Raw genomic sequence first — 12,936 nt, forward strand, 5'->3', positions numbered from 1 at the left:
ACTTTCAATCCAGCTTCCTGCTACTGCACCTGGAAAGGCAGTGGAGAAGGCCTGGATGAAGTTCCAGGCTTCCGGCTTCCACTTTGGCTGCAGCCAATGTGGCCATTTGGGTAATGAACCAACAGATGCAAGATCAATCTCTCTCCCTCAATCTTTCTGTACTCTACATTTGAAATGAGCATTTTATTTACTTATTTTTATTGGAAAGGCGGATTTACAGAGAGAAGGAGAGACAGATCTTCCATCTGCTGGTTCACTCCCCAGATGAACATAACTGCAGCTAAGTTGATCCAAATTCAAGAGTCAGGAGCTTCTTCTGCGTCTCCCATGTGGGTGCAGGGCTCAAAGACTTGGACAATCCTCCACTGCTTTCCCAGGCCATAAGCATGGAGCTGGATGGAAAGTGGAGCAGCCAGGAGAGGAACCAAAGCCTGTATGGGATAGCAGTGCTGCTAGAAAGAGGATTAACCTGTTGAGTTACCATGCTGGCCCCAGAAATTTACCTTTAATTTAATTTAATTTTTTAAAAATATGGTGTCTTCTTGGACTCAGTGCAATGGCTCAGTGGCTAAATCCTCACCTTGCAAACACTGGCATCTAATATGGGTACCAATTTATGTCCCGGATGCTACACTTCCCATCCTGCTCCCTGCTTGTGGCCTGGGAAAGCAATCAAGGATGGCCCAAAGCCTTGGAACTCTACACCTGCATGGAAGACCCAGAAGAAGTTCCTTGCTTCTGGCTTCAGATAAGCGTAGCACCGGCCATTGCAGCCATGTGGAGAGTGAACCATCAGATGGAAGATCTTTGTCTCTCCTTCTCTCTAAATCTGCCTTTCCAATAGAAAGAAATCTTTTTTGAAAATGATGGCACCTTCTCAATATTTCTTCACATTGTGGAGGTGGAAGTTAGCCTTTTGGAGTCTCTTTTATAAAGCCTCATCATCTATTCATCTATTAAATGCTCCTTTCTCTGATTTTCTTGGAGGTTAGAATTTTAGTATACAGGATCCACCACTGTGGCAGAGCCGGGATTTGAACTGGTGCACATATGGGATACTGGCACTTCAGGCTTGATCCCGGCTGCTTCACTTTGAATCCAGTTCCCTGCTAATGCACCTGAAAAATAGCCCAAGTGCTTGGGCCCTTGAATTCTCATCAGAGACCATAAGAGATTCCGGAATCTTGGCTTCAAATCAACTCAGGTCTAGCTGTTGTGGTCATTTGGAGAGTGAACCAACAGATGGAATAGCTTTCTCTCTGCCTGAGCTTCTCTCTGTAAATCTTCCTTTCAAAGAAACAAAACACATTTTTTAAATAAAAAATAATAATTGGGGGGTTAGTGCCATGGTGTTGCAGTTTAAACCTCTGCCTATGGTGTTGGCATCCTATTTGGGCAGCGGTTCCTGTCTTCGTTACTTCACTTCCAATACAGATCCCTACTAAAGTGTCTGGAAAAGCAGCAGAAGAAGATAGCCTAAGTCTTTGGGCTCCTCAACCCACGTGGGAGACCCAGAAGAAGTTCCTGGCTCCTGGCTTCATACTGGTACGGCCCCCAAATCATTGTAGCCATTTGGGGAGTGAACCAATGAATGGAAGGTGTGTGTGTGTGTGTGTGTGTGTGTGTGTGTGTGTGTGTGTCCTCTTCCCCCTCTGTATTCTATCTTTTAAATAAAAATAAATAAGTCTTCAAAAAAAAAAAAGAATTTTGGGGTAACACAAACATTGCCATGGCAGAAACTAACGTCTTCATTTTCCCACAACCATAGCTTTGCAGATTTTTTAACGGATCAGTGGTCCAATAATGGCTAAAAATATACCCATCCTATGATCTTCCTTCAGCAATCTCTGCTTGCATCCGGGCTTGCAGCGTGTGAAGTGAGACACAGTTTGAGAGGATCCCTGCAAGGCAGCACCCTGCCACCAATTCTGCTCTTCCACTCTCTGACTTTAAGAGAGGTCTCTCCATTGCTCTTCTATAAGCTCTTAGTGGTACTTCTCGTTCGCTACAAGTCTGCATTGTTGGCCCAGAGGAAGAATAACTCTACAGAAATAATACACAGGTGTATGCAGAATAAATGGACTGCGCAGCAACTTCACGTCTTGGTTGGCTAACACGACAATATAGCACAGGCTGGGTAGCTTCAGAAATTCATTTCCTTATGCTTTGGAGTTACAGTTCTGCAAGGCAGAAGTCTGTGACCAAGGCACCAGCAAGGTTGGCCTCTTCTGAATCCTCCCTCCTTGCTTTGCACACGGACACCCTCTTACTGCCTGTACATATGGCCATTTTCTCTGTGTACCTGTGCCCCTAACGACGTATCTCAATGTGGGCCAAACATTCTCTCTCTGTCGTCAGATGATTGTTTAATGAATTATTTTCCTTGATGTTTCTCAACTAGCTGGGCATTCCAAGGCACTATGGTTGATGCCATCTATGACATCAGGAGGGCAGTTCTTTGAGAGTTCTCTGGGTAAAGGTTAGTGGTACAGCTGCCCAGCAATGTTGAAAATCTCATCTAAAGTGAGATTTCGACTGTGTGTGATATTTTCTTTTCTCTTTCTTTCTCTTGGAGGTGTTCCGAGGGATCTGGTGGTCAGGGAAGTGGCAGAAAGCACCCCCTCAGTTGGGCTCACTTTTACTGAAATCTTCAAACCTTCAGACCCTTCCACTCTCTGGTTGCCTTAGCGGTATCATCAACAAATATTTTTGGTTTTTTCTTTGTTTCATCTTGTTTTGTTTTCTTTTGGTTTGGTTTTGAGACAGACCCAAAGAGCTGATCTCAGGGGCCAGGGCAGACATGGCTGGCTGACTTGCCCCCACAGTACCTCAGGCATATGGATTTCATTGAGTCTGGCCTTGAGTGCATGGTAGAGGCTGCTAGTGTTGGATGGACCCAAGTTTGGGACAAATCAAGAATGCTGCACCTTGATCTCCTCAAAACTGAATTTCCGTTTTTTGTCTTTTAAGATTTGTTTTGTTTTTATGTGAAAAGCAGGGTTACAGAGAGAAGGAGAGACAGAGAGGTTTTCCATACCTGGTTGACTCCCCAAGTGGCTGCAATGGCCAAAGCTGAGCCAATCAGAAGCCAGGAGCCAGGAGCTTCTTCTGGGTCTTCCACATGGGTGCAGGGTCCTTAAGGACATGGGTCATCCTCCACTGCTTTCCTAGGCCTCAAACAGGGAGCTGGATAGAAAGTAGGGCCACCAGGTCTCAAATTGGCAGGATTCCAAGGTTAAATCTCCACCTGCGATGCTGGCATCCTCTATGGGCACTGGTTTGAGTCCTGAATACTCCACTTGTGATCTTGGTCCCTGTTAACAGCCTGGGAAATGAGTGGAGGATGGCTTAAAGCCTTGGAATCCTGCACCCATATGGGAGACCCAGAAGAAGCTCCTGGCTTCTGGCTTCAGATCAGCTTAGGTTCAACTGTTGTGGCCATTTGGGGGAGTGAACCAGCAGCTGGAAGACCTTTCATATATATATATATATATCTAGATATATATGATATATATCTATATCATATATATATATATTTCATATATATAGATATATATATGAAATATATATATATATATTCCTGTCTCTTTTTGTAATTGTGCCATTCAAATAAACAAATAATTTGTTTAACTGAAAGCTTTTCTTTACTGTGGTGATAACTAACTTGGCTGCCTTTATCCTCTGAGCCAGGAATTTTCCACCTGAGAACTCAGTATCTCAGCAGTGTCCTGAAGAGGGTGTTGTTACCCCATCAAAGGGGCTGAGGACATTAGGCCCTTCACCCCAGGGCTTGGGCCTACCCAAGTCAATGCCAGGCTGGGGGTGCATGCAGAAGACCTTGCTTTATGTTGCTTTGATACCTTGGCACAGCATCATCCGTGAAAACATCCAAAAAGAGAGTGAAATAAAAAATTTTTTTCTAGAGATACAAAAAGTGAGTTTCTTACCAGCACAGAGCAGTAATGGAAATTCTAAAGGATGCTCTTGAGGCGAGAAGTCTCAGAAGAGCCGAATGCAAGAAAGGATGAAGAGCAGGAAAAGTGATGAGATGGCAGTGGAGGTGAACGTGGATGAAAGAAGGAATCACAAAGATGTCTATTCTGCTACTTTAAAATCAACCTAAAGGATCATGCTCACACAAAACAATGTCTGAGGGACATAATTGGAGTTGAACTTACTTCAGGGCCTTAAATCATACAAGAAGTGATTTGGTCTCTATTACATTTATACTTTGTCTGAGGGAGCCCAGAGCCAAACTCCCGATGGGGGACCGGCATTGAAACACTGAGTTTCCACCTGTTCCTGTAGCTCTGCCCCAAGCCTCTCCATGTAAGACAGGTCCCACTACAGAGAAGCCCAGCTAAAACACAGCCCCATCTGTGCAGCTGCAGCTCCTGCGGTCGTGGAGGCCAGCCAACCCTTCCCTGTCACTCTGCAGTCCCTGAGCTGACTGATGCCCAAGTGGCCCTTAGAGAGTTGTGTACTGGGCTGTGTACAGGCTCGGGGGAGCAGGGAGGGGAGGAGGATGAATTCCTGTTCACTGGTGGATGCATCTGCTACTGCAATGACCACAAGCGGAGCAACAGCTAGCTGGAGCCCAGCGGCAGAAGTCAATGGGGGAGTGAGGGGTCCTCCTGATTGCGTGTGGGCGTGGTAGGTGGGGCACTAATTTGTAGCTTTGAATGTCCAGGATTCAAAGGCCAGCTCTGCAACTAAACATTAAATTGTTTAATGAATAAGTCAATTAAATCTTCATGTGCAAAACAGAGATAGCAGTTGTTCTTCTTGCATTGGGTTGCAGTGAGAATCCAATGAAATGACAAATGATGGAACCCTAGTATGAACACTCCCAGGATACATAGATCTATGATGTTTTGTATTTATTTGTTTGATTTTCCTTGTGTGTTTCTGGTACCTGAGACAGTGTCTAGCACACATCAAGAACTATACGTTGGCTGAGTGAATCATAGGTGCACTGCATTGTCAGTCCTGACTCTTGAATGCTAGGTGACCATGATCAGCAAAAACTATGAGATGGGCAAAATAAGTCCTTGCACACTTCCATTCAGAGCATTGTGCCCTGTTCTTTGCAGCGTCCTGGAGCTTCCGCATCCAGTGTCCTCATGCTATTACATTCTCCCTCATCAGCCCACTTGTTATTAAAAAGGACGAACACAGTCGCTGCCTTTCATTGGAGGTTCATTATGTTCTAGGCACAAGGCTTCACAGGCACATCCTCCGCTTGAGCCGCACATCCACCCCCGCATTTAATGGCTATTTTCCTTGGGAGGAAAAAGAAATCCATGGTGATGGTGTAAAGCTCAAGTCTTATTATCTAGGCTGGAAGGAAAAATCCTGCAACAGAAGCCGGCATGATTCCTGCCGGAATTTTTCTGTTCCCAGGTCTCTCCTGGGCCAGTGCAAATCTAAGCTTGCAATTTTATAGCAAAGCAAACTGCCCTAGCTATGCCATTAGATGGAGCTGTGACTTGGGGGGCTGGAGGGGTGAGGGCAGGGGCAGGTGATGAACCAGGGCCCTGGGCTTTGACCTGGTCTGCACTATTCTGAAAGGTCAGCTATAGACTTTTTTTTTAAGATTTATTTTATTTTTATTGGAAAGGCGGATATACAGAGAGGAGAGACAGAGAGGAAGGTCTTCCGTCCGATGATTCACTCCCCAAGTGAGCGCAACGGCCAATGCTATGCCGATCCGAAGCCAGGAGCCTCTTCCGGGTCTCCCACGTGGGTGCAGGGTCCCAAAGCCTTGGGCCGTCCTCGACTGCTTTCCCGGGCCACAGGCAGGGAGCTGGAAGGGAAGCGGGGCTGCCGGGATTAGAACCGGCGCCCATATGGGATCCCGGGCGTGCAAGGCGAGGACCTTAACCACTGCGCCATCGTGCCAGGCCCCAGCTATAGACTTTTACTGTTGCTGCAGGTCCTGACCTGCACCAAGGCACCAAGGTTGTTCTACCCTCCCTCCCACTTTCATGGCTGGAACAAGGCAGCTTTCACTCAAACCCAGATAATCTCGTTCCCCTCTCTGTGACGTTTAAAGAAGAAGATGGAATGACATCTCAAATGCTTGTCCAGAACTGTTTACCTAGATTCACAAATTCTTCCCCTCCAGTCACTGCACTTTGCCTAAAGCAGCACTAATCTCTTTGGCTCACTGTCCTTTTCATTAATCCAACCATGGATGCAGGGGCCATTTGACACACTCAGAACTTCCTGGTACACTCTTGAATAGCCACTCGTTACCCTGATTCTTTCTTCATAGTCCTGTGACAGAAAGAATAAAAATCTTTGTAGAGAGCACCAGAACAGGTTGAATCCATTTACATCTCTGTGGCAATGACGAATTCAAGCTCTGAGTTTGGCACAAAGCAGGGTGCTGCATGGGAATTGGTCAAAGCTAGCATGGATTTATAAAAGCACACGTGAGTGAAAGCAGCACAGAATGAATTTGATAGCTGTTTTTGGACCTCTAAAGAGCTGTCATATGGAAGAGAACAGATATTTATTAACTTTTAAAAACAGTCTTAGTTGAAAGGTAGAGTTACACACACATACACAGAGAGAGAGACTTCTATGGCCACAATGGCTGGAAGTTGAACCAATCTGAAACCAGAAACTAGGAGCTTCATTTGGGTCTCCTGCATTGGTACAGGTGCCCGAGCATTTGCACCATCTTCCACTGCTTCCCAAGGTCATAAGTAGGAAGCTAAATCGGAAATGGAGCAGCTGGGACTTGAATCATTATCAGAATGGGAAGCTGCTGTCAAATATGGAGGCTAAACGTATAACATCAACCTCCTTTCATCAACTCTTTACCTTGAAATAATTTCAGAATTACAGAGTAGCTGTTAGAATAAATAATTCCCATATGCTACTTATGCAAATCTTATCCATTCAGCTAATTTGGTATCTTTTCTCTTTTCTTACATATGAACATTTCTTTTTGTCCTTCTGAAATACGCACAGGCAGGCTGCACACGTCATAACACTTGGCTCCTTAATACTTCAGTGCATAGTCCCCAAGGACAAGGACATGCTCTTAGACAACCACGGTACCATTATGAAGGCCAGCAAACATTCAGAGAGAAATACTGTAACCTAGAGTCCTGACCCCACTGTTCAACAATCTTTGAGAGAGGACTTTTTGTTCTGTATTATTTTCCAGGGAGGAAAGAAGATAAATGTGTAGAATGCCATTTTTCTCTAAAGAATGTGAATTCTGAGCTAAGAAATCAGAACTATCAATGATCAAACGACCCCTGCTCCAAACATGGAGACTTGCCTATTGGTGAAGGTGTTGAGGCAGAAACTAGATGCCTGCTTGGCAGGGAGGCCAGAGCACAGATGACCTGTAAGTACACACTGCAGAGTATGCTTCTCTCACAGTGTGTAGCTCTATAAGCCACATGATCTGCACACACCGCATAGGGCCTCATCACCTTCTCCATTTACCATGTCCAGCATCAGGGCTGGTCCTTGCACAGCGAGGGGAGCCAGCCTCTTACATAACAACATGTTGTTGAAGCCATTTCAAACATCCAATCAGCCTGAAAAGGATCTTCTCCTGAGATTTTCAGGGAGCTGGCTGGCTCTGAGACAATGATAACATACAGCATGTACTCCACAACGGTCAGCTCACTGCGTCTCCGGCGAGCCCTTAGGATACAGCTAGGATTATGATTCTTATTTTACCAATGCAGAATCTGAAGCACAGACACATTTGGATGTCTTGGTTTGCTTCAAGTGTGATCTGTTAAAAAGACTCAAGACATTAAGATCCTGTTGTTCAAATAAACACATATAGGGGTTTTAAAAAAATCAATTGAAAGAAAGACAAAATCCTAAGGTATCAAAACAGGTGCGCTTTTTAATTTATTTATACCCATTCCCTTCCCTAATTAGGGGGTGGGGTGGATGGGCAGTAGGAATGGGTCCTGATTATTGATATAATCACCATCTTTTTTTTTTTATTTGAGAAGAACAGAGTTTCCAACCACTGGCTCTCTCCCCCACAAACAGCTGGGAATGGGCCAAGCTGAAGCCAGGAGAAGGAACTCCATCTAGGTCTCCTACATGGGTGGCAGGACCCCAACCTCTTGAACCATCACCCATCACCTGTTGTCTCCCAAAGTGTTGATTAGAAGTAAGTTGAATTGGAAGTGGAGCCAGGACTGGAGGCCAGACATTCTAAGCTAAGAGGTCCTCACTGTTCAGCCAAACACTCACTCCCGTAATTATCATCTTGATTTTAGACATGCACTTTCATTTCAGTTGCCATGCCAACGCTGGATTACAGATTCTCCTAGGGCCGGTCCTTATCAACCAGGTTCCTGGTTCCTTATCACACTTATTCTAGAAAATAGGGCAACCAGGAAGATAGCCCCTTATTTTCTAGCCTAGTAGAGCTCACTTTCTTTCTTTCTTTTTTTTTTTCAGAATCATTAACTTCTGGCTGATTCTCCATGTTTCCACTTACAAGTCATATCCCCAGACAAATTTCCACTATGCTGCTGGGCTCGGTGAGATCCCAATGGGACCAGTTTTCACTGTCTGTCTTCTGAGGCAGTTCTCACACTTAAAATCACTGCTTCCAGTTTTTACACGTAAAACTGACAAACAGCTTCCCAAGTGGCTCCATTTGTTTTTTCTCCCTGATGCAGCCACTCGATAAACGCTGGTTGAACGAAGGAGTGAATAAGTGATGGTGCAGTTACACTTCAGAAAAGGATATCAACAAAAAGGAAACATAAATTAAAAGAATAGTGCCATTGGTGGCAAAAACAAAGCAAAACAAACCCACAACTTACAACAGTATTCTAGCATCAAAGGTCACAGCCAGTGACTCAGTCAAAATGTGGGTCCAGCAGGTGGCTATTGTAGTCTCAGCCAGAAAATTTGGTCGGTGGCTACAGGGTAGTAGCTACAACACTAATGCGGCTGGAAGTATTCTGCATTGAATGCCTAGATTCTTCTAGAATCCAAGAATGCTACAGAATACACGCCCCCATGGTTTTCTTAACTTGGGACAGAGAATGAGAGGTCGGCTTGGGAAGAGGTCAAAGAAAAGCTTTTGAACTGAGGGGCCAAAATAATGTCCCCTCACACTGAACAACCCTCTCCAAGCGGCGATTGCAATTCTACAGGTGGCCTCCAGGTGGCAGCAGTGTGTTACCCTCGAGCTGCAAGTGCGGCCTGCCATCTAGATTTGGGGATTCCTTACTGTGTGCTGGGAGGGATATCATTGGTCTTTATCTGGTGACTGGCTCCCATGACCCTGCCCCTTGAAGTTACTCTCCACTCATTGCCATCTCTGAATGTCCCTGATCCTGCTGAAAATCCAGAGCTAATGATTCCCTTCAGTACTCCATAGTCAACATATCTGAATTAAATTTCATATTTCTAATCCACCCACCCACACTCATGCTTCTCTCTGTTACGTTGAATATTTCCCTCCTGTTGATCAAGTCCCGGTGAGCCACCTCCAAACTGCTTCAAAAAGTTAAAGGAAAATGGAATTAAAATGCAAATACGTTTTGGTACAAACATTTTGAAATCGACATGGGTGTTTGGCGCAATGGTTAGGATGCTATGTGGAGCACCTGCCTCCTGTATGACGAGCGCTGAGGTCCATGTTCCGGATGTGCTTGTGTTTCCATGCAAATCCTGAGAGGCAGCAGGAATGACTCAAGCACTTGCTCCCTGCCCCTCCTGTGAGAGACCAGGTCTAGGTTGTCAGCTGCTGAGTACGGCCTGGCCCATCCCCTGCCTTTCACACTTTCTTCATCTGCCACAACTATCTGTACCTTTACTCAAACTCCCTCCCAGAAAAGGAATGTTCTGTGTTCTTCTACTCAGATTCCACTCACCCAGCCTTTTCTTCAGGGCATTTCTCTGAGTCCTCCTGGCTCATAAGCCTCCATCTCTTTTTCTGCTGCCTATCCACAGCACTTTACTTGCACCACCAGTGATGGTTCTGATGTTTCACATTTTGCAGTGTAGTTTGATCATTATTTATACACATGAATATCTGCCTTCAGTCCTTAGTCTATGATAGCAACTGCATGAGGCAGATGCTTCAAATCATCCCTTCCCACCCATATCCCAAATGGGAGGCATCACTGATAACTCTTTGTTTTCTTCCCACTCAACCCAATCTCAAACTTCTTTTCAAAGCAGTGGTCTAGTCCCACGAAATTTGCTATCCCTCCCTGAACTACAGTAAAATGAGAACAGGAAATACACCCTGTTTGTGTGTGTGTGTGTGTGTGTGTGTGTAACAACTTGCACACAATGCACCCATGTGCCAGCCTCTGGAGTGAATGCAGCAAGGCAAGAGGGATCTAGCAGATCCTGACAGCAGCAGGAGGCTTGCAGGCTCCGCTCTGCAGTGGGCCCAGCCTCCTTCACTCTGCAGTATTGGTAGATCTTGTTGCCAACAGCTACAGCGTGTGTGTCAGTCTTTCCTAGTAACATTCAAGGCAGCAGCTGATCAAAACTGCATGATCAAGTGTTACCTCAAGAGAATTAAGAAGCACACACTTATCCACACACGATGTTTCTCAACCTAACGTTCAAATTCATAAAAATGTTTCCTAATCTTGTTTTCAAAGTGTCAGTGTATTGAAAAACACCCAGAGGGAGGGGGGTCTTGATAAGATCATTTTGGTTGGAACTAATCCAATCCATGCAGAGGTGTTATCTTTTAATATCGGATTTCCAATATGTTTCTAGCAGCCGTTATGCTGTGAGAGAAAATGAAATGACAGCTTCTGTACTGACATGTGTAAAATAATTCCCTAGACATATTAGCAGTTGGCACAATGCATCTGCATGCTTGCTTTCTTAAGGAAGACTATAGCTTGGTTGGATGTGGACTTTTGCATTTGGAAGCGAAACTTCTCTCTTCTTGCACAGATGTCGTGCTGTGCTTATAAAGAGTTTTGAAATCCAGTGACATGCTAACCAAATGTTTAGTCCTAGCAGTCTGGGAAGGGAACAAGTGCTCCTCTGGGATCCCAGGGCCCTTGCTACTCACAGACGTCAATGCAGTAGTGTTTTAAAAGACAATCATTGGTTGCCAAACCCTCACTCTTGCATATCACAAAGCTTCAGCATGAAGCAATCCACTGGGTTCTCCTGGAGCAAAGTGTAGGAAAAAAGGCAACTGAGGTAATGTGAATATGGATTAGGTATTTGGAATATTGACCATTTGGTATTACTTGTATTACTGTACATTTTTAGAAGTATAATCATAGTATTAAAGTTCTTGTTTAAATATAACATTCCCTGGTTTGTAGAGATTGATATACTGAAATAGTTACAGATGAAACTTTATGATGTCTTGGATATACTTCAACATTCATTCTGTGGGGGAATAAAGAGTGAGCAGTTTTCTAAACAATAATGACCATGTCAAAGCTGTTGAAATTGGATGATGTGGGTACATGGTCCATTTATTTGAATAACCCCCAACTTGTGCATATTTGAACTTTGCCATAATAAAGTATTTTTTTAAAAAGTCCACCACAAACATGGTAGTAGCATAATTTTAAGGCAGCCCCTTATGGAGGCCCATTATACATGAATCTTATTCAGGAATGATAACTCACAAACTTCCTAACTCTCCTTGACTACCTTAACAAGGATGAACCAATGGAAACGTTTAATGGAAACGTTTCAAGAGGAGGCAGAAGCCAAAAAGAACAGGAAATGAGGAAGGTGACTCCAAGTAGAGAGGACATTCTGTGCCAAGGCATAAAACCGGCACAAGGCTACTTCACAAAGCTTGTGCAAAATGTAATTAAAAGATTAAGTGTATTTTGGTGCAAGATTTTTGACATGCATGCATAGGAAGAGTACTTCACAAAGTTCCAAAGTGCATAAAAATGCAAAACAAAAAACTATAGATGAAGTTCAAATTTTTGTAATTTGCCAGCCACTGAAAGAGAGGGTGGTAATAGCTAGAGAGAGGATGTTCAAAGAAAATTGTGAGCTCCGAAGGGGTCAGAGATTGTCTTGTGTGTTGGCATTGGTGGGGGCTAGTAGGACGCAGCTTGAATGTGAAGAGTATAAAACAGGGGTTGATCCTGGCTAATCCTTAACCTTACAGTGCCAGGATCCCACATGGGCACTGGTTCATGTCCTGGCTGCTCCACTTCCCATCCAGCTCCCTGCTGTGGCCTGGGAAAGCAGTATGAGGTGGCCCAAGGCCTTGGGATCCTGCATCCATGTGGAAAATCTAGACGCTCCTGGCTCCTGGCTTCAGGTTGACTCAGCTCTGGCAGTTGCAGTCATTTGGGGAGTGAAGCAGCAGATGGAAGAGCTTTCTCTCTGTCTCTCCTTCTCCCTGTAAATCTGTCTTTACAATAAAAATAATAAATCTTTAAAAATAATGTAAAACAAACTCCCCTTTGTGACTTGGGAAGCACCATGGGCTAAGCATACTTAGAATTCATTCTTGGTCTGATTCTCAAGTCAAACAATACCTTAAGGGGTCCTTTTCTGGTTTTCCCCACATGTTGAAATCCACAGGGCTGGATCAAGGGCTGTTTCTTTTTTACCTGCTTCCACTATCTTGCTAAAAATCATCAAAACTTACCATTTTATTGATTGTGAATTTTTTCCTAGAAGGGTCCCCTATAGGATCACTTATTTTTCTACAGGCAAGAAAATAAAAGCTCAAAAAGAAAAAAAAAAAAAGGAAAGAAATCAAACAACTTACTCAGCATCATGCATCATACAGCATCCAGAATAATGATTGCTACTCAATTGTTTGGAATCCAGGATTGCTACTTACCTACCAAGAAATTACAGCTGATCTCAGATTGGACCTGGGGTGTCCGTGTCATAGTTTTGCTATCACCCCTGCTTCAACAAACGAATGAGTGAATGAATAAAGTAGCAAAGCTTCATTAGTCCCGA

The sequence above is a fragment of the Ochotona curzoniae genome, unplaced genomic scaffold (assembly GCF_017591425.1).
Source record: "Ochotona curzoniae isolate NIBS_2020 unplaced genomic scaffold, NIBS_Ocur_1.0 scaffold_1852, whole genome shotgun sequence".
NCBI classification, from domain to species: domain Eukaryota; kingdom Metazoa; phylum Chordata; class Mammalia; order Lagomorpha; family Ochotonidae; genus Ochotona; species Ochotona curzoniae.